A 27386-nucleotide genomic window follows, 5' to 3' on the forward strand; every position below is an offset into this window, starting at 1 on the left:
AGTGATAGCAGCTCGATCTGCTTTCTTGATCTGGACTTAAGAGCCTAATTTTGTCCTTAAGTAGAGACACAGATACCTCGTGACATCAATGGTAATTCTGGATGTACATCTGCATTTCCATTTCAGCCCACCCTTTAAAGCCTCAAAAACTGAGCGGAGAAAACATCCCCAAATCTTGAACGGTCAGACAGCAAACCTGTGTGCCCAGGCAGGCCCTTCCTTCCTCACTGACCCCAAGACCTGCATGCCAGATACTGGAAGGAAAGCGGAACAGAGCCCGGGGTTCGCAGCTGCCACTGCACGCGACCCAGAAAACCCACATGACTGCAATGTGTTTGGAAAGACCCCCACTCTTTTCTGGCTTAGAGAGAGCAAAACCAAAGCTTTTAAACCCAGAATATTTACAACTCCATTACAAGTATTTCCTCTTCAAAACTCAATTTACATCGAAGAATGGCCTCCTTGTGTACTGATGTGATACTTTCATTTCTAAATCTAATTTATAAGCACAAAGTCAGGGAAAATACTGAAGGATTGCCACTTCTGAGCCTCGCAAAAGAGCCACAGAAAATGCACAGAGGCTTTCTATTAACTGGCTGGGCAAGAGAGAAGCCTCGCCAGCTCATAGATCACTCCCAGACAGGACTGGAACAGAGTCCATTCTTTCCAACTGCGTCATTCCCTTGTAGAATGAGAAAGGAGCACCCAGGGCAGGGGAACTGGCAACCATCTTGTACCCTTCCTATGTCCTTAGAACAAAGAAGGGAGGTTCTTCCAAGAGGAACCAGAGCGTAGGACGCGTGCCTCAATTGAGAGCTGAAAGGGGTCTCATCTAGTCTGATCCCACATGAGAAAGGTTAAACAGAAGACCTCCTGTCCACTCCTTCAGCGCCAGAGGATGGAGCAGGGGACGGGGCTCCTGACTCCCGGGCCTCTCTTCTTTCCAAATTACACCAAGTCCTTACATGAATTCTGAGGAACGAATGCAAGTGAAAATGAATTCTGGCAATGAGAGAGTTAATTTCCAGGCTGATCCATTCGGCACAGAGACGGGAAACAGGGTCTTAGCAAGCTTGAACTATGGACTCCCTGATCTTGTATCCACTCTGATTTCACAAAACAGAGGCCAAACTATTCATATTAAAACGGAGAATGGAAATAAATTATGCACGTGGCATTTAATTTTACTTTAAAATATGCATAAATTCCTGTTTTAAAATAACCCTTTGATCTGGGACAATGAAATGGCTCCATTTGGAATGAGGGACATCCATTAGTGTTAAGATTCTGACAAAAAGGGGCATTGATTTCCTTAATCTGTATTTCTGCGGGGCCAGGCTTGAAGAGAGAGAACTCACAGAGGAGCGGAAAGGGGTCTTCTTTCTGTCAAGATGCTTTCAGCACTACCTTGAAAAATAATGGGGGTAGTTTTCAATATCTGGAAGCAGTATCAGGAGGAAGAGAGACCTGAGGAGAAGAGACAAGACCTCTCAGGGCAGCCGGAGCCTCACGTCCAGTGTGTGGTGCGGGGAGAGGGGTGCTGGGCTTCGGGGCACAGGACCCGGGCTCAAGTTGAGGCCTGCCACAGACTGCTGGGTGGATCTGCGGGCTTCCTCAGATGGGAAGGGGTCTAACTCTATGAGCTTATCGCTGTGATCACAAAGGAATAACAGGCCACCTGACCAAACAAACACCCACCTCAAAGCAGGAGTCACTTGTTTTGGGGCAGAAGAATAGAAGCAAGTAGAGAAACAAGATCATATTTTAAAAATAGCATTTTATTGTAAAGTGCTGTAGTTTCCAATGTGTTCTTTCAAGTAGGGATTCTTTTCTTCTGTCAAGAAACTAACGCTCCTTTATAGGGTTTTCTGGGCAGTTTTGATTGGGGTTTCTGTGTATGTTTTTCTTTTGGGGACTGGAACTGTACAGGCCTGCCTGGGGCATCCGTGAGGAAATTAGCTGTACCGATGCAGGCTCTATCTGGCCGGCCACTTAGGCCCTTTGAGAATTGCCTGGAGCACTGGGAGGCTACATCACCTATCCAGGGCTAGACAGCCAATTGTGTCCGACGGAGGACTTGAACCCAGGTCACCCAAGCTCCATGGCCAGCTCTCTGGGTGCTCACTGCACTGCTCACTGCACTGCACTGCCTCTAGAGAGGAGAATGTAAAAATCCTCTCTGAGAAATTTATTGTTGTTCTTAACATACAAAATAGACCCAAATAAAGTCAGAACACTAAAGTATGTGATGTCTACATGGAAAACTACTCAATTTAAAACTCACCAGCAGACAATCATGTCAAGAATAATTGCTATAAAATGTGGCATTTTTCAGGAAGACAAGTTAGGTCTATTATGGTTAGGCCAGTCAGCTCCATTATCATCTCTCTTGAGAGCTGATGTGGCTTCCAAGTTAAAGACGGAGTCCAGCCAAAGCATCTGTATCACTTGATGGAACGTGGGGGGCCTCAAGCTTGATAGCACCACAAAAAAATCCATTAAAAGGCTCCTTCATCAATCTAATCTCATTCCAATAATAGCAGGATGTCATTTGAGTTTGATAAGTATACAATTCTTAATGCACGCCAAGGAAATACAGAGAGTGCAGCCTTTGAGCTCAAATCTGGAAGTAAAATTGAATCAATGGCTGAAGGAGACTTACAAAAACCCTGATCTCCTCTAGGCAGGAGATATGGAGCACAAAGCCATCAGTGAAAAAGCTGTGGCTGAGTAGTATGCTGAAATCAAAGCTCATGGGAAGAGTGAATTTAAGCAGTTAACACTGAGGTAACACCATTCTTCACGTTCATTTTCAGAACTGCAGGATGGACCGTAACAGTCGAGAAAGATTACAATTAAAACTGATATAATATCAATGAAATGCAGGGCCCAGCATCCAAAGGCAAATTAATACTGCCTTTTCAAAAATGGGGCAAGAGGACTGAAGCACATTCTCAGAGCACATGATAAACTAGTTAAAAAAAAACTATCAAAACTCTTTTGGAACAAGCAGATACCGTTTCACCAGGCCAACAGTGAAGTGGAGAATAGGTACGTAACCACTGATTTGTCGAAGGTAGCTGAAAGTTGTTTACCTCCAGTTAGAGCCTGTGATGTAGCCAAGATCCAAGAGCAGCATCCAAAGGCCCTCAGGGGGTGATATCACCTGTGTGTGAACATGGCCAAAGAAGCTAACGAATCAGGAAATGTCCAGTGGCTAGGTCTTCTAGATTTGATCACAGAAACAGAGAACTTTATGATGGAGTTTTAGGATCAAGTTATCACCATGAGGAATTACAGAGGGGTCATCCTTAATGTGCCAAGACTTGGTGATCAACATAGACAATCATGCATCAGAACTGCGGTGCTTACCAATAAATAAGAGCTATTATTGTTATTATATAACTTTTCTAATCCTTTTATTTTATAGATTAAAAAATGAGGTTCTTAGTTAGCTCGTTCTTAGTTTTTAAGAGATGATTGAAATATTTTTCCCAGACAGAAGCAAGAAACAATAAATTACGACATGAAACAGAAGCATGTTAAGTTGGTTTTTAAAACAGTATCATTATTGAGGTGGATTCTCATGAATCCTCCCAAGTAACCCACTTACTGGCAGGCACACTTCCCAGGTGAGTGACCTTCTGTCTCCATGGCATCCCATATAGCTGCCAAGTACCCCTTAGGCCATGATTAGAAGCATCAACTTTGAGAACCATCTCCATCACCACTGTGAGGGAGCTAGCTTCTCTGCAATAACTCCAGATTTAATCCATTCTCATGCACCTCCGACATCTTTTGGAGTTCTCGCTAGGACTTAAATATTTGAAATGCACTTGCTCTGTTATTACAGCTCCACAGGTGGTTAATGGCAGCAGCACTCCACAGTGGAGTAGCGCTTGCCTAGCTATACAAGGTGAAAACTGCAGGAGGCAAGTGGAGGAGGGGGATGTGGGGGATGAGGGGGGATGATCAAAGACACTGTGAGGTCAAATCTTATCTGTCTCTGAGCATTATTTTACTACTTAAGATGTTTTGCAATTCTGTCAAGGAAAGCTGCAAATTAAGAAAACTGCCTTCCTTTTCTGTATTAGTGGAGACAGGTTTAGAATTTTATTTATTCATTTTTTTTTTTGGTGAGGCAATTGGGGTTAAGTGACTTGCCCAGGGTCACACAGCTAGTGAGAGTTATGTGTGTGAGGCTGGATTTGAGCTCAGGTCCTCCTGACTCCAGGGCCAGTGCTCTACCCACTGTGCCACCTCGCTGCCCCCAGGTTTAGAATTTTAAAGAAAGGCAAATTCAAAACCAAGCTGCAACAAAAAGCTCCCATTGTCATGGGGCCCAAGTGAGGAAGCCGGTGGTTGGCAAGACTCCTGACAGAATGAACCCGGCCATGCTAGTATACCTCAATGGGACAAGAGGACCCATGACTGAGCACATCTCTCCTTCCTGGGAAACTTCTCCCTATACCTATTTCCATCAAGGGAAAGAGCTACGGTCGACATTTAAAATCTGACAACAAATGAATCAGGCCTCAGTTTCCTCATCTTTCAAATAAAAGGGTCAGACTGGATGAGTCCAAAGATCCCTCCCATCTCTGACATTCTGTGCCCATGACTCTAGGGTACCTCTCAACTTGGAGTTTCTAAGTTTTGACCCCGAGGTCTCTTCCAAATACAACACAGCCCAGCTATATCTATGAAGGGGGGGGTTTGGCCCTGACCACAGTTTCATATTTCCCTCCCCAGAGGCATACATAGGGCCAAGAGGAATGCTCCGCCTGTACTTCCTAAGTGCAAAATGAGGTAGGTTGGCTTTACCTGTGTTATAGCATAAGAAAAAGCATTGGATTTGGATTCCAAAGACCTAGGCTGAATTCTTGTGCAACTTTAGGCAAATCATGTCTACTCTCTGGGCCTCAGTTTCCTCATCTGTAGAATGAAAAGACTGGACTAGCTGACCTATCAAATTCATGGGTTTGTCAAGTGAGTTCAAAGCCCTGAATTGCAAGGGCTGTAGCCAACACGGCGGGGGTGGGGGGGCTGAAACACAGAATTTCTACCCCCACTTATTCCCTGTAACCAGAAGTCATGTTACAGTTGGGGACTTCAAACTCTGGAAGGAACTACATTTGACATTAATCCTACCTATTCTTCAAGGTCTTAATTAATAAGTCCCACTGAATCTCTGATGCCTCCTCCAGCCCAAAATGCCTGACCCCCATGATTGAGAAGCCAATTCGTGATCGCTTTGTATCATTCTCTAAGAGTCTCATTTGCTCAGCCAGGCTCGCTGAGAGGTTGTCCCCAGGCCTGGAATGCTCTCACTCCCATCCTCCACTGCTGAGAACCACCAGCTCCTCCAGGACCCAGCTGCGGGGCCGCCTGAAGCAGGAGTTACATCTACTCTGTGTGCATCATGTTGTCCGTGTCGTCTTAGAACGTCAACTCTTTGAGGACAGGCACCACGTCATTTTGTCTTCAAATCCCCAGCCCTCGCCCTTAGTGCCTGGCATGTACTGTGGTGTTTCATAAATGCTTGATGCCTGATGGATTGGCAGAGGCCAGGTCTTACCCCTCCCTCTGTCCCTGGCATAGCACCAGACACATGGTAGGCATACAGCAACTCTGTATACTAGCTCTCAATCAATGATGCTGAAGCATATTGCCGTGCCCCCACCCCACCCCCAGCCAATATGCTGCGTTAAGCGTACATCTTCACGTCTTTAGTGAGCTGGACACAATGCACACAACACACTTCTGGTGGTGATAGCTCTCAAGTGCATTATAAGGATAGCTCTGAAGGCTTCTAATCACACTACTGCCTAACCCATATCTCTCCATTTTTTGCACAAAAATAGCAAGAGATACTTTATCTTAGAATAGCATTTAGAACACTAAACATCTTCCTTTCTCTTTCTGCAGACAACAGATGTTCTAGGCAATACCACAGACACACCTGACTGTGTGTCTCTTTCTCTGTGAGTTTAAGAAACTCAAATCATTTTTTTCTAAAGAAAAAGAGAAAATACAAAAATATAAAAAACATATATATCTTTTTTAGGCCAGAGTTTTCTACAACTTTTAATGAATATTTTTCTTAACCCTTATAAGTTTTACATGTTTAATATTTCTTAATACTGGTAGCATTAATTAACATTTCTGCAGCAATACAATATTTTTATAAACAGCCAATGCTTGGCTATGTCTTCATGAGGGGAATGCCCAGGGCAGCCGGCAGGGGCTCTGTGGACTACGTATTGTATTTAGAAAAGTAAAAATAAAAATAAAAATAAAAGTTTACCTAATGTCACACTTTCTGTAAACAAAAGAAATTGTTCAAAGTCTCCTGTACTGTTGGTGTTGATCAAGTGACTCTCTAGAAAGCCAAATTGCACGACTGAGTTCCCAGTACTCATTGTGATATTTAAATGCTTGGGGCCAGCTCAAGGGTTTAGGGTTTTTCTGTTTGTTGTTGTTGTTTTTTTTAATTGTGTTTGTTTCATTTTGTTCTCAAATGTCACAGTTCCATTTTCCAAAACTTCACAGCCAAAAATGTTTAGTGTTGTTTGAAACATTGACTGATATCAGATGGAGGGGTAGGGGAAGATTTTTAGGGAAAAAAAATAAGAAAGAAAAGAACAAGGAAGACCCGAGTTTGAATCCTGCCTCAGACACTTACCAGCCATGTGATTCTGGGAAAGCCCCCTACGCCCTGTCTAACTCAACCGCCAGGGCTGGTTGTGAAGATTACATGAAAATTTCTGTAGATATAATATATACCTGCATACATCCATACACATATAAAGCACTTTGTGAGCCTTAAAACACTATCTAAACGTTAGCTGCTGTTGTCATTGTCACCATCAAATGCCGGCTAAAATCTAGGTGAACAATATCTCCAGCATTCCTCTAAATGATCAATTTAGCAATTCTGGCAAAAAAGGATGTGCAGTGAGTCTACCTGAGGTCCTTGGGGAGCGAGGCCAGCTCCCTGTATTTACTGTTTCTTTAGGTACAAGATCATCAACCATCTCTTTCATTAAGCAGTCTAGATTTTACACAAAATTTGAAATCCAGTTTATTGGCCTAAAGTCTGCAGATTAATTTTTTTTGCTGTTTTTCTGATTTATTAAGACATTTTCCACAAGATTTCTTCGATTAGAAGTCCTTTGAAACGATACCACCATTTTTTGCCAGCTGGAGAATAGAGTCATCAAATTCTCCCGTTCTACGAATTGCTCCACAAATGGCGTAAATTTTAAACTGGCCGTTGAATCTGCCTGTGACCTTGTCAACCTTGGCCACGTTCATCTTGATGGACGCGTGGCCCTTGGCCCCAGTGATCCTGTCGCTCGTGGAGCATTTCCGGGGCACGTACAGATCCGCGAGGTCGCCGGCGTCATTCTGCATGTTGGAAGCTGAGGGGCTGTGGAGGGGGCTGGGGGGTAGAGGGCTCTTCGGGGAGCAGAGAAAACCAGATTAATTTTTTTTTAAATGAGAACATTTGCCCTTCGCCAGTCTTGGAGAACTTCTTCCACTGGCTCAAATCTTTGAGTTATCTCTGTAATCCTGTGATTCGGCAATCACCCTTGGCATTCTTCAATACATGCGGATGCAGGCCTTTTGTGCCAGGTGACTCGAAGTCATCAAAGGAAGCGAGGTCTTCCCTCGGGACAGCTGGGATTTCGCAGTTTCCTAAGCTCCAGGGCCTTCTCGCCCTGGACCATCCCACTACCTCGCTATCTGGAGGGATGCTTCCTTCCCTTCCTAGTTGTGTTTCTGAATCTCCAGGCTTCACCCCCACCTCGCGTAGGTTCCTCCCTCCTCTTCCCTTTTCAGCTCCCGTTAGAATGTAAGCTCCTGGGCAGGGAAGGGCTGTTTTTCTTTTTTCTTATATCTGTGTCCCCAGCACTTCAACTAGGGCCTGGTGCAGAATAAGTCCTTGGAGACAACTGAAGCCCATGGAGGTTCTCCTACGGGCTCATTTTTGGATTTGTTCCCTCTGAGCTTCTGACTCTTTCAACAGCAATTATCCATTGACATCTACAATGGTGGATAGACTTAGGTATGTTTTTTCTCTGCTGTACCACTTTTTTTTATGTTAAAGTGTTGAGTTTAGGGAAATCCAGGGAATAAGTCACACATTGGGAGGAGAGCCAGGAAAGACCAGCATCCCGAAAACTCAGAGAGCCGAGGGTCTCTACAAGGAGGAGATGGCCCACAGCATCAAATGCTGCAAAAGTCAAGAAGGAGGCCCTAGAATTTAGCAATTAAAAGGGCATTAAAAAGCTAGGTAGGATGACGTAGTTTCACTTGACTTTAGCATCCCCTCAAGCCATCCTCCTGTATCTCTTCTCCCTTTCACAGCCAAGTTCCTAGAAAAATCTGTCTACCCTGATGGCTTCTCTCTGATCTTCTCCAACTCACTTCTCAATCCCTTCCAGAATGGATCTTAGGGAGCATTTAATCCAATCCTTTCATTACAGAGGTGAGGAAACTGAGGTCCAAAGAGATGCCAACTACAAAGCCAGGACTAAAATCCAAAGTAGGGTAAGGGGAAAGCAGATCCATCAGTCCCTTGGATATAGTCCACATGGCTCGAGAACAAAAGCTTCTTAACGGCTTCCTGAAGAGGGTTACTATCTAATAGAGTGTTATGAGAGGAAGACCTTCACACAATCTGTCCCTTCGTACTACTTTGTATGTTGAGGAGGCTGAAATCCAATGGGACAGAACAAGTTGGTTTGGAAGGCCAGCTCCAAGACCAGCAGGCCCAGCACCTCCTTGCATGATGACCGACTGCACCTGTGTCCTCCCCTCAGAGGAGGGGACCAGGACTAAGGGGTAGGAAGATCTGTCCTAGTCCTGTTATCTGGCTGCTCCCACTCAGATGAGGTCCATCCTGCTGCATCTCTCCACCAAAGCCATCGAGGCGAATCAGAGGGTTGGGGACAACTGGGAAAAGTTGTGAACCCCAGGCAGGGAGATGACCTGGGATGGCACCAAAAAACCCCATGTAGGTTAAGGTTCCTCTGTTACAAGGAAATGATAATTCCACCCTGTTCAAAAGATGACAGTGTTTGTAAAGCACTTTGAGATCTTTAAATAAAAGGATATAAAGACAGGCAAAACTCTAATCATTATCATTGTAATATGATGTGGTAGGATGCACCCAGACAGACAGTGTGTCTGGACTCCAGATGGGATAGTCGATTAATGGTGGGAGTCTGCTAAGGAGCCTGGCCACCAGCTGGCAGATGCTTTAAGGAAATGAAGGAATGGGAAGCCAAGCAGGCAGTAGCAGGGCCTGGTTTTGGCCAAGACTGATCCCGGACAGCTGTCACTTCCATTGTGAAAAGGAACAGATCCTGACAAGGAAGGATGTGGGCTCCCTGGACGCCAGCCCTGGTGAACGACGGCCAGTGGCAGACTGATGTACAAAGGGGCTGCAGAGGGAGCCAGGTGACGGAGCCACCTCTCTGCACTGGGGCCGCTGGACACAGGCTGCATGTTATTGATCCTGCTTTGGTTTTCTGTAGGTAATTAAATATAGCTCGAGGAGTTTGATGCAGACTTGGGAAAACCTCTGTGCAGGCCGGCTGCTCCCCAGAGTCACGGGGAAGGTCTTATGCCTCCTCGGCTGTCTAGAAAAGAGGTCTGGGTTCCATGGGGCTCTTCAGTTTGCCAAGATTTCTCCCCCTAACAAAGCCTGGGGATGGGCTAGGGAAAGCAAGCAAAATGAAGGAGGAGTAAAAGAAGGCTGAGACGTTTAGTGGCTCGTCCCAGGCTGCATACCAACGATTCGAAGTCCAGGCTACGACTCTCAGGCCAGCGCTCTTTCTGCTCCACAAACATAGCTGTTCCTCAGAAATGAGAGCAGCCTTGTTATGCCAGTTGTCAAGCTGAGGAGGACCGGGTGAGGGGAGGTGGGCAGAGGAAGTGACAGGGCCTGGCATGGCCCAAGTACCAAGAGCCTCAGAAAGAGTGAGCAGGGGGAGCTCCGTCCACGGGAGGTGGACTGCTGCAGACTGTCACCCCAGTAAGCAGACATGCACAGCATCCTTCCTAGCCACCCCTCCTTAGGATGGAGCTGTCAGGAGAATTTCTCATGCTATTTCTTACCAGAGGCAATCACTAAGTCTTATCTTGCTTGTTTTTCAAGTACTTTACTGCCTTAGCACTTCAGCATGTAAAAGGCCCATTGTAAGTAGACACATCTCTTTGGAAGAAGAAGCCCTCAAGCAGGCATCTACATTTCCATTACCTTCCTGGAAGCCCCCGGTGATCTTATGAGATCAGCACCACAGGCACGTTAACCATCCTCTGACTGATGAGAAAATGGAGCCTCAGAATTGGTGAACGACTTCTCTCAGCCTCAAGCCCAGTGTTCATGACTTCACAGGTGAACTCCACGAGGACAGAGCCCAAGTCTGATTATGCTCGGTGTTCACCACAGCCCCAACCCAGAACAGGGCCATATACGCAGGAGGGGATCCTTCAAGACCTACCAAATGGGCAAGGAGCCAAGATGGTGGAATGGAGGCAGCAAGCCAGCCAAACTCCCAACATTCCCCTTCAAGCAACTTGAAAATAAGGCATCAAATCAAATTCTGGAGACACACAGGACAAAAGGGCAGGGTGAGCCATTTTCCAGCCCCAGACAATTTTGCAGGTTGGAAGGAGAGGTCAGTGACACTGAAGCGGGGGCTGTCCTGGAGCATACCCGGTAGCAGCAGCAGTGCTGGCCTTGAAGGCAGCTGCAAGAGCAGCAGCAGCAGCTTGGGGAGCTCTCAGCCCAGAGACAGCAAGGGGGTCAGGCACCTGGTCAGAAAGAGACTGCAAGGGAACCCTGAACTAACACTGGGGCAAGACCAGGCACTGTTGGGTAGCCTCGTAGCCCATATGAAATTCTAGGTCCCAGTTCCAGTGCAAAGAGAAATGCTTATTGTCAGTCACAAGGGAGCAGTGGCCCTGGTCACAGTTCCAGGGATGAGAGGAGCACCAGTGCTTGCAGCTACAGGGGAGTAGGAGCCCTTCCTGGGTAACTAGCAAAACACAGATCAGGATAGCAGTGACCACACCTGTCCCTGGATCACACCACCCTGAAAGCATCAAAAACTTACAGGACCCCAAGACTAGCTCTGAAAACAGCAGCGTGAAAAAGCCTGAAGCTTGAGACAGTGCCTCCCCAGCACTAGGTAAGCAGAGCCCAACTTTATCATAAAGTTCAAAGGCAAAAAATAGGCTAGAAAAATGAGCAAACAACAACAACAAAGAACCTGACCATAAAAATCTACAGTGGCAGGGAAGATAAAGATAAAAATTCATAAGACAACAGCATGAAAACAGTTACAAGCAAAGCCTCAAAGAAAAATGCAGATAGGACACAAGCCCAACCCAATACCTAGAAGAGACAGAGAAAGAGATAAGAGTGGTAGAGGAAAAATTGGAAAAAGAAATGAGAGTGGGGCAGCTAGGTGGCACAGTGGATAGAGCTCCAGCCTTGGAGTCAGGAGGACCTGAGTTCAAATTTGGCCTCAGACACTTGACACTTACTAGCTGTATGACCCTGGACAAGTCACTTTAACCCCAACTGCCTCACCCCACCCGGCAAAAAAAAATTAGAGTAATGCAAGAAAATTATGAAAAAAGAATTAATATCTTGGCAAAAGAGGCACAAAAAATACTGAAGAAAATAACACCTTAAAAAAAAACAGAACTGGCCTAGTGGTAGAAGAGGCACAAAATTCACTGAAGAAAAGAAGTCTTTAAAAAGCAGAATTGGCTAAATGGAAAAAGGGGTGCAAAAGCTCACTGAAGAAAAAAATTCCTTAAAAATTAGAATTGTACAAGTGGAAGCTGACTCTATGAGACACCATGAAACAACAAAACAAAGTCAAAAGGATGAAAAAATAGAAAAAAGGTGAAATATCTCACTGGAAAAACAACTGACCTGAAAAATAGATCATGGAGAGGTAATTTAAGAATTACTGGACTATCTGAAAGCCATGATCTAAAAAAAAGAGTCTAGACACAATATTCCAAAAACATTATTAAAAAAACTTGTTCTGGTATCTTGGATCCAGAGGGTGATAGAGAAATAGATCACCTATTGATCACCTCCTGAAAGAGTTCCCAAAAATGAAAAGTTCCAAGAATATTATAGCCAAGTCCAAAACTCCCAGGTCAAGGAGAAAATGTTGCAAGGAGAAAATGTTGCAAGCAGCCAGAAAGAAACCATTCAAATATCATGAAGCCAGAGTCAGGATCATACAAGGTTTAACAGCTTCCATGTTAAAATAGAGGAGGGCTTGGCATGTGATATTCCAAAAGCCAAAGGAGCTAGATTGCAAGCAAGAATAACCTACCCAGCAAAACTGAATATGACCCTTTGCGAGGGAAATGGATATTTAATAGAAGAGAAAACTCATAAGCATTTCTGATGAAAAGACCAGAGCTGAATAGAAAATCTGACATTCAAATAGAAAACTCAAGAGAAGCATGAAAAGGTAAACATGAAAGAATAATCATATGGAACTCAATAAAGTTAAATGGTTTACATTTCTCTATGGGAAGATGATACACGTAACTCTTAAGAACTTTATCATATTAAGGCAGTTAGAAGGAGTCTACATGGACAGAGGGCACGAGTGAGTCAATTATGTCGGGATGATCTTCAAAAATTTTTAAAAATGAAGAGGTGAGAAAGAGGGACGTACTAGGAGAATGGGGAAGGGAAAAGCAGAAAGGGGGAAATTTTCTTACATAAAAGAGGCATACAAGGAAAAGCTTTTACAGTAGAGGGAAAATGGGGAGATGGTAGCACTGCTTGAACCTCACTCTCACCTGAATTGGTTCAACTAGGGAAAAATATATACACATACTCAGTAAGGTATAAAAATCTATCTTACCCAATAGGGAAATAGGAAGGGAAGGGAATAAGAGATATGAGGGGTGGGGGAGATAGTAAAAGGGAGGACTAATTAAGGGAGGCAGTGGTCAGAAGCAAAACAGACTTTTGAGAAGGGACTGGATAAAAAGAGAGAGAAGGATAAAGAGGATAAGATGGAAGAAAATACACAGTTAGTAATCATAACTCTGAGTGCAAATGAGATGAACTCACCCATAAAATGTAACTGTGCAGCAGAACGGATTTGAAACCACAATCTAGCAGTATGTTGTTTACAAGAGATACACTTGAAACAGAAAGACACACACAGAAGTAAAATAAAGGACTGAAGCAAAATCTATTATGCCTCATTCAGTTGAAGTACAAAAAGCAGGAGTAACAGTTATGATCTCAGACAAAGCAAAAGCAAAAGTAGACCTAATTAAAAGAGATAATCAGGGAAACTACATTTTGCTAAAAGGTGTCACAGATAATAAAGCAACACCAAAAAATTTACAGCAAATTTTTCTGATAAAGACCTCACTTCCCAAACATACAGGGAATTAAGCCAAATTTATAAAAATAAGCGCCATTCCCCAGTTGAAAAATGGTCAAAGGATATGAACAGGCAGTTTTCAGAAGAAGAAATCAAAATTATTGATAGTCATATGAAAGAATGCTCTAAATCGCTATTGATCAGAAAAATGCAAATTAAAACAACTCTGAGGTACTACCTTATACTTGTCAGATTAGCTAACGTGACAGAAAATGAAAATGACAAATGCTGGAGAGGAGGTGGAAAAAATAGGGATACTAATGCACTGCTGGTGGAGTTGTGAACTGGTCCAACCATTTTAGAGAACAATTTGGAACTACACCCAAAAGGCTATAAAACTGGGCATACCCTTTGACCCAGAAATACCACTATTAGGTCTGTGTCTCAGAGGGATTAAAGAAAAAGGAAAAGAACCTCTGTGTGCAGAGGTAAATATAAAAAATATTTATAGCAGTTCTTTTTGTGGTGGTTGGGTAACTGAAAAGAAAGGTTTCTGAAGGCCAAGAATGCTTTACATTGACAATGGTTTTTGTCACCTCTTAAATAATAATGATAATAATAACAATAGCCATGATCTACATTTCGCTTTCAGATTTACAAAACACTTTACATAGGTTACCACTCTTGATCTCACAACAACCCTGGGAAGTAGATGCTATTATTATCCCCATTTTACAACTGAGGAAAGTGAGGCTCTGAGAAGTTAAGCCACAGATTCCTACAGCTAGTGTCTGAAGCAGGTTTTCAATTCAAGTCTTCCCGACTCCACATCCAGTGGGTATGGGTATGGGTATGGGTAAAGTCTGTCCACGATGCCTGCTACTCTCCTTATGAAGCCAGATAGTTTGCAAAGGTCTAGCTGACAAGGTGTGGAGATTGTAGACTTTGGAGTAGAATCTTTTGAGGAGTAAGCTGCAACATAAACATGAATCACTATCTAACTTTGCTCGAGCTTTGCTAGCAAAAAGCTTTCCTCTGAGACCTATAAATTAAGGGAAATTTTTTTGGGGGGGTGTATTGGTAGAAGAGAAGGACAATGGTGGTCTGGCTGCTTCACCTCTAGAGCCAGCAGACTGCCTGTGGGCACCACCTTACCCCAGCCTGAGAGAGAATTGCCCCTCTTAATTTCAGGGCTGGGAGCAAAGCCGCGCTTGCCCTCCCTAGTTCTAGCGTTCAAGAAGAAGAGCTGTCTTTTGTTTTTGTTCATCTTTCTATGTCTCACACCTAGCACAGTGCCTGGCACACAGCAGAAACCTAACAAACGTTCGGTGAGCTAAACGAAGCCAATGCTCACATGGCACGACCACAAGCCCTCCCGTCCCCCTGGCTGTCCTCCGGCTTATCGACACCCTTTCTAAAGGACGGACCACAGAATTAAACACGCCCTTCAGAAATGGGGGGCCAGGCCGATGATCACCTCTCCAGTGCTAAGATCAATCTGCTCTGGGAGCTGAAGCACCACACTGATGCCACACTGAGATGGAGGCCACCAAATCTCCTCCCCACTCCCATCCTTTCCATGACAAACCGCTGTTGAGCCACGTCTCCCCTTGCTTGTACTGGGGAGGTTGATTTTCTGAATCCAAACGTAAGACTGTGCATTTATCTCCATTATATTTAATCTTACTAAATGCAAACCAATTTTCAAGCCTATTAAGATCTTTTTTAGGTTACAATTCTGTCCTCCACCACTCAGTCTCAGCTTTCTGTCATCGGCAGATCTGATGCCAAGTGTGTGATTTGTTTTTATTTTCCTCTCAAATATCAAGATTAGGACTAGCATGGCCACAAGAAAGAGAAAACAAAGCTAACAAAGGTGCAGAAATGAGGAACCAAAGTTTTCAAGGGCATAAGAACAACCTTAAACTATAAGGGAGTTGAGAAGGTATGACTGATATTCATAAAATCATTAGTTGTATGGGTAAACACAGATTTGATCACAAAATTACAAAATTCGCAGAGTAGACATCTTCCTCCACCCCCTTAATGGTTGACCTAAGTGCATTAGGGTAATTTAAAAGCAGTATTACTTCATCCATCCATTCTCAACTTACTTTCAATAAATTTCTATCGATGCCCCTTTTTTAACACCGTCGTCACTTCTCCTAGCATCCACTTTGTTTCCAATTCTTGGCTCTCCATACTAAACTTGCATCATGAGTGACCAACACTTCCTTGCCCCTGCCAGGAAGGGGTAATGATGTAGGAAATTAAAAAGGATCCCCCAAAGCTGAGAAAACGTCTCTTCCTTTAGAGGCTGAAACCAAGAAGAGCAACCATGCCTCACACAACATGGTAGAGAGAGTCAGTGCACACAGCAGACAGACCTGATGCCCAGGCTCCAAAACCAGCTCATTGGTCAGATTTTTCCACAAACAGCCTGGATGTTCCTCACAGGCTTGGACAACTCCAGGGAGGAAAAAGGAGGCAGAATTAGCAAGAAAAGAGGGGATCAGGCACTAGGGGAAGCAATGGCTTCTTCCTCATCTCCTTTCTCAGATGTGGCTGGCAGAACCACCTTGACCTTCTATATAAGATGCAACTCAAGCATCACTTTAAACAAAACCTTTCCTTCCCCTCTCCACTTCCCCAAATACTGTGTATTTAACTACGTACATTATTTTGCATTTGTTCTGTATGCGCGCATATGCACGTGTCCAATGGAAGAAGCCTCAGAGCAGTTGATGGCTTCATCATTGTTGACCTTGGTTATCCTCAGGATAACTCGATAGGCGTTTAAGAGGTGTCTATTGATTGTTTAATCCTCTACATTTCATGGCAAGGATAAAGTGAGAAACCTCTCCTACTTTTATTGTTTATGGTTTAAAAGCAGAAAAAAGCAAGAGAGATGAACCATACAATGAAAACCCATATATCAAATGTCTTCTCAAAACATAAGGAGGGGGAGAATATATTTTGTGCGTTTGAATACATATAAGAAAATGTCAGGTGGTAATGAGTTCTGTCCTACACATGAGCAGAATGACCAGACTGAATGAAGCCAGGATGAAGCCAGATCCCCAGAGGATGGAGAAACCAGACCTCCACCATCTGGCAAATTAAGATCCTAAGCAGGGCCCAAAAGATGGGCACTAAGTCCTGCGGCTAAAGGGAAGAATGGGATTATGGAAAGGGCCTCAACTTGAAATCAGAGACTTGGGTCCAAGGTCTAGCTCCACCAGTTTAGCTCAATTATCCTGGGCAAGTCCCCACACGTCCCTGAACCTCAGCCTCCCCACTAAGGACAGGGTGATGACAATGCTTCCCTTTCCCACAGATTCATTGTGAGACAGCTGAAAAGCCAAGAGCCAAAGGCGGCCATTATCGAGGCTGCCACTTATCTTTTCTCCTTTTCAGTCTATTCAGAAATCTCGGCATCTCTTCCTCCGGGGGTCCTTGACCTGTTATTCAATGTTTTAAATTGGTGACAAGTTGTGTCTAAATCCTCTTGCCCACAGTCATTCCCAGGCCTTCTGATCATGTCACCTTCTCCGCGTGCCACAGAGGCAGGAAGAGAAGAGGGGGCTCTGACGCCCTTCAGAAAGAAGCCACCGCGCTTGGCAGCATCAATTTCACAGCTCGCTGCAATGAGAGCATCTCTGCCCCCCCCAAGCCTCAGAGGGGACCCACTGCGAGTGCCCAGCCTTGATGCGTCTGTGCCTACAAGTGAGATCAGCTCAAGAGGAGGCACTGCACTCGATAAAAGATGGCCCACTGCTCAGAGGAGAGAGCAAAGGGAGGGCCTCTTCCTGTGCACATTAAGCGGCTGGGTGGGGTTTTGTTTTGACTTCTTCAGAACCTGATGCTCATCCCCATAAATGGTCACAGAAGAGTGTCTTCCCTTAGGGGGTCTGATGATAATAATTGGACTTGAAGATATTCTCTCGCAGATGTATAAAGCACAATTTACTCCTGTTCAGCATGCTGCCCGTGCCGCCTGATGGAAGACACAGCTGACTTTGACAGCATCGAGCATTGCAGAGTGCAGCCCCACCAGGCAGGTGACAGAGGAGGGAAAACACTCTTTGTGAAATCAATGCCTCGCCCGCACCACGCAGGCAGAGGCACAGGCTGCAAGCTGGACTGTCCTAGGGCAGGGCCCTCGGGAGAAGCGTGGCCTTTCCAGAGCCAGCAACAACCCTGCTGTGTGCTGGACACTGTGGAAGGACAAGATCTCGCCCTTCTGGAAGCTAGAGTCCTGTACAGATAGAGTGGGGGGGGGGGAGCAAAAGGGCAAATGGAGAAGGAAGGCACGCACACACATAAACACGATAAAGTTTAGAGGAAATTGGAACAACATGGGTCTAGAGATGTGTCAGTGTGAACAAAAGAAGAGCTCACAGATAAAGTGTCAGAAATGCTGCCCCCAGCGTGGGCACTTCCCTGCCAGCAACAATAAAGACCTCCAAGCCCACTTGACTTAGCGTTTGATTGAGCAGGAGTACTGAATATTCCCTTACCTGGGTCAATCCATCCTGCACAAGGAGGCCAGACGATTGCTGCTAAAATCCTGATTTTTATCAAGTTTTCTCCTATATTCCATGGCTCCTCATTGCCTACAGGATCACAGCTTAACTCTTCAGCCTTGAATTCTAAGCCCCCCCCAAATCTCACCCCAACTAACTGCTCTGGCCCTACCCTTCACATATCCTCAGCTCGAGACATTCTGATCTACTCACTCTCTCTCTCTCTCTCTCTCAAACATGGGCTGTGCTTTCCTGCCTCTGTGTATCTGTCCATATAATTTCGCTGACCACATGAACATGGGATTTAAAGCTGGAAGTAATCTTTGGGGTTATCTAGTCTAACCCTCTTGTCTTGCAGCCCGAGAAACTGATGCCAGAAATAGAGTGTGATTCACCCAGGGTCACACACATGTTAAGTGTCAGTCAGAATTGGTTCTGCTTGGCCCAGAGGGCTGATCTGGGAGCACTGAGTGAAAGCTACAAGGACGCAGATTTTGCCCTTGATGTCCTAGAAGGAAGCGCTTCCTACCCACCAGCACTCTCCAAAAGTGGAATGAACTTCCTCAGGAGGGAGCGGGACCACGGTTAGAAAACCACTGGATTCTCAACAAGTTGGACTAGACAGTGTCTGGGCTCCCTCCCTTTGAATTCAGAGGCTGGGACTGTGTGCACCAGGGATCTGTCTGGTCTGCCAGGATGCCTCGACAGTCCCCAACTCTCTTCAATCTCTCAGAGGCCCAGGTCAAACTAATAACAATCACAATGAGAATGCTAGATCTCAAAGATCTCTTATTTCTTTGGTGCACGTCCTACTTTCACCAAGAGAGGCCCCTGCCTTCATTTTCACTAGAGGCTCTTCGTGAGTTCCTACAGACCAAAAACACCTTATCAATAGGGGGCTGGTGTTCTGATGACAAGCATCGGGAACAAGCTCTGCTATTCATCACCCAACGAAAACCACTTCCACTGCTGAGCCTTCAGACTGGAAGGTGGCGCTGCCCGATCGGCCTGGCCCTCCCTTACCTTCCACTGGCAGAGCCTCAAGAACCACAGATGTTGACGTCCCTGCCACCTTGGGGAGTCCCAGGAGGACCCTGGAAGAAGGTCATCACTGCTATTTCAAGAAATCCCATCCAGGTTGATCGTTAGAGCTTACAAAGGACTTGCCTGAAGAGGTGAAGGCTCAGAACAACTTGTCCAAGGCTATACTGTTAATCGATGTCAGAGACAGAACTCGAACCTAGTCTTAGGACTTTTGGTCCTTGCACTCTGTTAGGCCTCTGAGTGTCACTTACTCAATGCTCTGATCTACTGTTTGTTCATTTTTCATGTGTAATATCCTGGAGGCCAGGGCATACATGCTCTACATTTTTACATCCCTTATCATGCCCTCCTACACATACTATCTGCTGACTGCATGACTGAATAATACTGATAAAGCAGGGCAGATGAAGGAAAAAAGAGGAGATTCAAGCAAGAGGAACGCTGTCCTGCCCATGGCTATATGAAGCCTTTCCTACGAGGGCCCTTCTGCCCCAAACTACCTTGTATTCAATTTTTATCAGGAAGACCTGAGTTCAAATCATGATTCAGAGCCTTACTGGCTGTGTGACCCTGGACAAGTCACTTCACCTCTGCCTGCCTCAGTTTCTTCATCTGTAAAATAAGGGCCAAAATAGCCGCTCTCTCCCAGGGTCCCTGAGAGGCGCCAACAAGGCAATATCTACAAAGTGTTTTGCAAACTGCTAGTGATAAATAAGAAGATGATGGTGGTGGTGATGCTGTCTCCTCAATTACAATGTCAGCAGGGACTGTTTCACCTTGGTATCTGTGACACGCAGCACAGCGCCAGGCGTACAGTAGGTACTTAATAACTGCATGCCGACTGACTAGGTGTACACTCCTTCTCGTCGCTGTAGGTCCACAGGACCATAAAGAGCCAGAATGGAGAGGGGCCTCAGAATACAGACTTTTCAGGCTAGACAGGACCCTGGAATCACAACATAAAATGCCAGAACGGCACAGGCCTCAGAGGTCCTCAACTCCGGTACTTTTTCATAAATACGGAAAACGTGTCCCAGAACGATCGCGGCCCTTCACTTCAGTCTCACAGCTAATTGGTGACAAAGTTGGGCCTAAAGCCCAGAGCTCAAAACAGCAAGGGCCCTTCCTCCAGACTGAGGGGGACAGGAGCTCTCTGCCCTTTGACTGAGAGGCTGAACAAAATGGAGGAATGAATGAGCCCCCCAAGCCCGCTGGCTTTTCCCAAGTGACTGCGGTTCTTTAAGAGACGCACAGAGGAGAGTTCAGTGGTGACAGGGCGTGATTTGTAAGTGTGAGCTGTTAAACAATGGAACACTTCGGGAGGCCTGACACAGTCTCGTTCTTCTGGGTGAACATTCTCACACGGTGGGTGTGAAACAGCGACTCAGTGGCAGTCACTAGAGCCACACGTGACTCTGCCTGGGGGCAGCCATGCAGGGAGCCCAGGAATGGGGCGCCAGGCAGGAGCCCCAGGACACTAGGATGCTCCACGTACACCGGGTACCCAGGGAGTGCTCAGCAGGAGACAACCCCAGGGGACTAACTTCTGAGATTCCCCAGTTCCGGCAGCACTGGACGGGATGTCTGGGATGCTGGGGAGAGTGTCATGCTTTGGGTAGGGGGCGGGGTCCAGACGCCCTGAGGTGCCATGACCCCTCCCCCCAAATCAGCCACATCCCTCCTGTCAGTCAGTGAACAGGCACTTACCCCCTGCCAGGCACGGTGCCCTCCAGGAGCTTCCAGTCTAATGGAGGAGACAACATGCAAACAGCTATGTACACACAAGCTACACCTGGGACAAACAGGAAGCAATCAACAAAGGGAAGGGATCTGGCAAGACCCCTTGTAGAAGGGAGGGGCGGCTAGGCGGGGCAGTGGTTAGAGCACAGGGCCTGGCAATGAAATTTGGCCTGGCTGTGTGACCCTGGGAAAGTCACTTACCTGCCTGCCTCAGTGTCCTCATCTGTACAATGGGGGTAATAATAACACCACCTCTTAGGGCTATTAAGAAGATCCAATGAGATAATATTTGTTAAGTGCTTAGCACAGTGCCTGGCACTATAGCAAGCACATATAAATGTTAGCTATTGTTGTTATTATTATGAGAAGGTGTGGTTTTACTGAGATTTGAAGGAAGCAGGAGGTGGCACTGAAGAGGAAGAGCATTCTAGGCCTGGGGAACAGCTGGGAGCTGGGAGAGGAGGCCAGTGTCCCTGGACGGACTATGGAGATCAGCCGGGTGTGTGGAACCGCAGCTGGTAAAGCATGTTCTCTCGTGGAAGAACCGAGGCTGAGGTTATGAGAAATGGTGGCAATGCCAGAGATCAGCTGAGGAAAAGCCAGTTCTGGGGGCTGGCGGTTACCTGCGGGGAATGCAGAGGCCCTGTTCACAGGGGTGATGAATGGGAGGCAGGGGACAGAGCGGGGTCTGCAGGGTCCCTAATGGAAACAGCATGTGCCCGCCTCTTGGTCTTCATGGAGCCCGTCACATGTGCTGCCCACACATAGCGTAGCGCTCCAGGAAACCTTGGCGTTCCCATCTATCTCCCTGACAGGTCTCTCTGGAGCCAGAATGGAGACAAGGGGCCAGGCTGGGGGGATTCACTCCACTCTCAGCTATTTGCCAGAGACTCTTACCTGGCAGAAAGTTTACTAGCCAGAGTCATTTCAGAGATGCTTTCTGTTAAATAGCAAAGACAAGGGAACTTAAAATGCACTGTGGATTCTCCAAAGTGGCACTGGTGCTGATGACCATGCCGGCCCAACGAGCAAGATGGTAGCTCCCGTGACTCTGGCATACAGCTCCACGCTGTACCTGACATGGGTTTGCCTCATGACAGTCTGTGTGATGATGGTGCCATCCAACTACTTCTGTTCTGGAGTGGTGAATAAACAGGGAGACCCTGGAATTAGTGCTTTGTGAAAGCAGAGCTAGCAGGGAAGTAGGAGATGATTGTTTTACAGATGAGAACACTGAGGCACACGGTGGAGAAGGAACCTTCTGGTTACCCAGGATGTCGCCTCCAGTTCTCTCTATGTTCTGGCCCCACCTTATGATCCACGCAAACGTGTGCTGTGCTTCTCTTCTGTTTCTGGCGCTGGTCACAGGCCCTGTCCCCCAGAAGCTTCCAATCTAGTATGAATCTTTGCTCACCCAACTCAGCTGTCACTGTGGTGCAGCTGCATCGGCAAGCCCTCTGAGCTGGTCTCTGCGTCCTCCTGGTGCCACCATGATTCCACCAGAGGCTGTAATTCAGTCCAACTGGACACCTTGCCAGCCCTTGGACACACCTCACACTTTCCTGTCTCTGTGCCTTCACTTAAGGCATCCCTTACACACAATGCCAACCCCTCTACCCACTGCAATTCCGCATTTCTTCCTGTTGAATTCCCATTCATCTTATGAGGTTTAAAAATCCTATCTTTCATGAAACCTTACCTGATCCTCACCCTCCAACCCCCTTCCCCCAATTATTCAGAAATGATTCTCCTTTGTACCTCTGTCAATTTGTATCTTTCTGAAGCACTTACCTTGTTCTAACTAGTGTTGCTGTTATCTGTTCATTCCCCAGCTAGAGTGTAAGCTCCGTGAGGGGGGAGGTCATGCCTTAGCGTACTCTGTATCCCGGACCTAAGCATAGGGATATATGTATGTATGTGTGTGTTTGCACGCACGGACATATGTGTGTATACGAATATATGTATATGTGTATGTACACACACACATACAGGCCTGCTGAATTGGACATGAACAAACTTAAGAGACAGAGGTGAAAGAAAGCCGACAGAGCGGCCAACCTAATCTTCCCACCGCAGCTCAGCAAGGTGCCCGGGCTCGCACTGCCCTTGTCTCTGTGCTAAGAGGGGCCTGGTGAAGAGTCCTCCTCACCCCCTGGAAACACCCAGAGGCAATAACAACCAGGATGCCTGATACATGTCACACCTCCAGTTCAATAAGGACCTTTAAACATGGTGCCCGGCTGCCATGAGCCAGGAGGCAGCAGAAGCAAGTGGCCCAGGGAGACTGAGGCAGCAGCCAGCGGTGGGCCCTCGGGCCAGGCACACAGAGAAAGGCTTTGGGACTTAGTGGGAGAGCTCCTGAGATACCCCCCCACACCCCCACCCCCACATCCTTGCTGACAAGCATTAATCTTGGCTTCTACCTTACTGGACCGCTTTTACTTGGGGGTCGTTGGACATATTTTTATTAAAGGAATTGTTTATCTGAGCCTTTAGGCTCTGACTGGTCTATTGTACAAGCCATGGAAAGAATCATAGCTGGAAGAAGGCACATTTTCCCCTGTGATCCTCAGAACAGTCCTAGAGGGGAGGAGGACAGAGGCTCACTGTCTGCATCCTAGGATGAGGAAAGCAAGGCCCAAAAGGTTAAATCTGGGGAAGAAAGACAGAGACAGAAAGAGAGAGAAGAGACAGGAAGAGACAGACAGACAGAGATAGACAGAGACAGACAGACAGATAGGGGCGGGGAGGGAGGGAGAGGGAGACTGAGTGTGTGTCCTGGGTCTATCAGGAGCCAGTCTACTTTAAGGGTCCCGGGGCAGTGGAGGGAGGGGGTGTTGGAGCTTGGAACCCTCACATGGGAGGCCAAAAGGACATTCCTACACACTGTGGCAAAGAGGTACAGTTGACTTTTCATGCCCGAGCTCTTTAAAAAAAGGTAGTACTCTCTGTCACGGAAGATTTAAGGCAGTATGGCACGGTGGAAGGTGTACACATGTCCAAATCTCAAATATACAACTTACTAATGCTAGGACTGACCTTGTGCAAAATGAGAAACTTGGCCTCGATAATCCCTTGAGCTCCTCCCAGCTCTAAATCCTATGATCTGAAGTAGGGCCTGGCATCAGGTGGCTGCACAATCCCCCCAAAGTGGGAGGGGAGTGGGAGAGTGGGTAAGGGGCAGAACTTCCAGGAGACTGCAGCTCTGAGCCCTGAGCTCATTCGGAGCTCTGCTGCCCTCCCATGTAGTCACAGGATCCCTTGTGGCTTCTGCCAAGAGGACCAAGCCTCTTAACTACACTTAGAGTTAATAACAATTCTTTATCTGTTTTATGGGAAACTCTGTTCTGAGACATGAGCTCAGAGACCGGGGTGGGTGTGGGAGTGGGAGTAGGGAAGGGGGGGGCGGCTGACCCGAAGACCAGCCAGACACCAGCACGAGCTCTGAGCTGAACCAAACAGCTGCTCAGGCCACCTCATCCGACCCCCTCCTCCCCAAGCTCCTGAAATACCAAATGTCTAATTAGTACATGACAAAGACAGTGCATTCACATAGGAGAGAGGCATCACAGTTCAGCAGAGAGTGCACAGGGCTGGAGTCCAGACGTCTGGGCTCCATTCTCTCCACAAATGCTGAAGAACTAACCAGGAGAGCTCAGACAAATCACTCAACCTTTCAACTGCCTTTTCTGACAAATGGGGAGGATAACGGCAATTTACACTTGCGGATGCTCAGACACCAGCTTTGTGTCTCTGGTCCCTGGCACGTGGTTTCTACACAGCAGGGGCTTAAGAGAGAGAATCAAGTGCTTCCCACCCATCCGTTGCCTCAGTTGGTCTTCAGGACAACCCTGGGAAGAAGGCGGGTTTACACATGTGGCAGGCGACTGGCCAGTGAGAGCCCAGTACTTAGAAGCCTGCACAGAGCGATCTGCCTGATGCCAGTGGCCACATAGGTATCTGGTGAGCTGGCCCAGAGGGAGGCCCCGGCTCTCCACAGTACAGCATGGCCAGGAACAGTTCTCTTGCTGGGTAGTGAAGAAAAGACCTCTGCATTGGGGGCTGAGCCAGAATCCAGAGTGCAGACAAGAGCCCCAGGGGAGGAGAAACTCACTTCTTTCCCCTTATTGGCCCGTGAGATATAAAGGTGCCTCTTTAAGCTCTAGAGGTCTGGTGGGGACAGGCGGAGTGGCTCTGGGACAGAGGTTGTGTCTTCTTTCCTTGTGACCTTGTGCGATCTTGAAAGATCTAAGACGGGACCTCTGCACCAGAGTTTGCTGGGAGCTGAACCCTGGAGAGAGGAGGAAGGGGCTGGATGCAGCCCAGAAGGAGACTCCATGCATGGGAGATGGTGCGTGCGAGGCAGCGACCCTACCCCTCAGCCACGCCCGTGTGGAGGCGACCCTGCTGAGGGGAAGGCTTTGCAGCAATCTCTTGAAGTCTGAGCTCACTCTTCCCAGGGACAAAGAGGTTGTGGGGAGAGTGAGTCTGTGGTGAGAGCGTGGTTCTTACTATATCTTCTCAGTAAAAAGGCCTTTATAAAAGCGAATGATGCTAATCAGTTAAACTGAGTGGGGCACTAATCAACGTTATTGAGAGGGTGCTCTCTGATACTAGGAGTAGAATACTGAGGAACATCTACTAGAATGGAGGCCTGATATACCAACATTAGAGAGACGCCCCTGATCGCTCAGGGGACTGCTAGAACCCCAAGGGGGAGGGGCAGTCAGTGCACATGGAAGTCTATTTGTGGTGCCCATTTTACAGAGGTGCCCCGTCAGGCAGTAGTCTGGGCGTTACTATTGGCCCCACTTTACAGATGATGAAACACTATCTCAGAAAAGTCTTGATCAAGGTCATAAAGGTTGGTTATAATCCAATCAAAGCTAGTTTGTTGCTATTCTCTGTGTGTGTCTGTATGGATGTATGCATGTATACAATACACACACACACACATATATATACACATATATACATGCATATATATATATATAGTTTCCCCCACTAGAATGCAAGCTCCATGAGGGCAGGAATTACTTCTTTTTCCTTTTCATCCCCTGGCCTAAAACTGCCTGGAACATAGAAGGTGCTTAATAAATGCTTATTGATTGCTAGACCCCAACAAGCATGCATTAAGCATCTACAGTAGGCACACATAAGGTACTGTGTGTGTAGGCACTGTGGACACAAAGAGAAGATGAGAAATGCCTTCTGGGGAGAAGGCAAAGCCAGGCCTCGAATGCAGGGGTTTGTCTGGTTAATGCTATGGCCCTGGGATCTCCCCACTCCAGCACCCCAGCCTCAGGACACAGAATTCAGCTCCTGCCTTTCACCCAGGCCCCGGGCTGGGCAGAATCCTTTACTTGGGCCCTGAGCTCCATCCAGATCACTGCTGGCAATCTGGCCCACTTCAGGGGGCCTTCACCCTGCTCTCCAGTGCTTCCTGCAGCCACCACGAGACCTCAAGCACCACTCCCCAATAAAACCAGAGCTCTAGAATGACCCCCGAAGAAAGGAGCTGCTGCTGCTGCTGCACCTAACCATCACCTTCAACCTGCCACACCCGCTATTCCCCAGGCTCAACTGAACTAAAATGAAATGTGTGGAGGAGCAGACACCGGCTGAGGGATCACAGGAGCGAGGGGAAAGGGCTGGAACGGGATAGACTGACACAAAAGCAAGGCCAGAGAGTTAAGCTGTAACTGTCCTGATTAAACCTCTAAGTGCAAACGGCGCTGCCTCAGCTGGCTCAGAGCATTATCTGCAGGAAGCAGCTGGGGCTGCTTTGCAACTAGTTAGGTCCTGGTTCCCTTTTCAAGCTGCCACTGGGTCTCGAGGCCAAGTCCTCCGGCATGGGAAGAGCTGGGGCCCTTGACAGACGCGGCCATCAGGGAACAGACTTGGCTTGGGATCCAAAGGCCCCAAAAGGACCTGGCAGGCAGGCCACGGCCATTTGGACTGGTGCAATGTCAGATCACTCGCCCAGAGGGCCCAGATCGACGTTCAGGCCTCTCCAAGGGAGCTATTAATTACATAGTTTAGTCGTTGTTTTAGAAACGTGTTGGCTGGTTTTTAACCAATAGGAATAAGCCAAAGAACAAGATGGTGTGTGTGGAAAGACACATGACTGTCCTATTTTCTAATGAATTCTGAATGAGGTTTGAGTGGCCTGACTTGAGCCAGTGAATACTATAACAAAGAGTTGGGGAAGAAGCTGGTGCCTGGCCATAGACCCTTCTGGTAAAAGCGAAGATGGGCACGTTCAGCATCCTCGGGAATACCCCTTCCCACTCTTGTTAAAGTGGAGAGGCTATGGCACAAGTCAGTCCAAATAGAGTGGATCCCACCCAAACAAAACTACCCCAAGAAGGAAGAGGGTGGGGCAAATTCCAGATACCAGCTGGAAAAGCACAGAATGTGCATGCTTGAAGGAGTAACTTCTAGCCCAACTTCCCCCTCACTTTACAAATGAAGAGACTGAGGCCCATGAGGCTCCCATGGTGAACAGGGCCAAGGGAGAGTGAGAGACAAAGCTGAGCCCAGAAAACGGAATCTCCCAGAGGGTCTGCTTCAGCACCCTGAGGCTGCTGGGAGCTGAGGCTCCTCTTTCTTGACTAGCTGTCACTACCCCTCCCCAGGCCTCTAGTTCTCCTGGGCTAGATATGAACATAAGCTTTGATTCTCACAA

At 46.9% G+C, this 27386-nt stretch overlaps 1 protein-coding gene and 1 pseudogene across 1 annotated transcript in view; both read right to left on the minus strand.

Moving 5' to 3' along the window:
• The window catches only part of TTC28 (tetratricopeptide repeat domain 28), a 639521-nt gene that overhangs the window by 235413 nt on the left and 376722 nt on the right, over positions 1-27386 (minus strand). The window lies entirely within an intron of this gene.
• LOC114044086 lies at positions 7162-7413 on the minus strand (annotated as a pseudogene).

This window comes from Vombatus ursinus, unplaced genomic scaffold (genome assembly GCF_900497805.2).
Source record: "Vombatus ursinus unplaced genomic scaffold, bare-nosed wombat genome assembly UNPS02001287.1, whole genome shotgun sequence".
NCBI lineage: Eukaryota > Metazoa > Chordata > Mammalia > Diprotodontia > Vombatidae > Vombatus > Vombatus ursinus.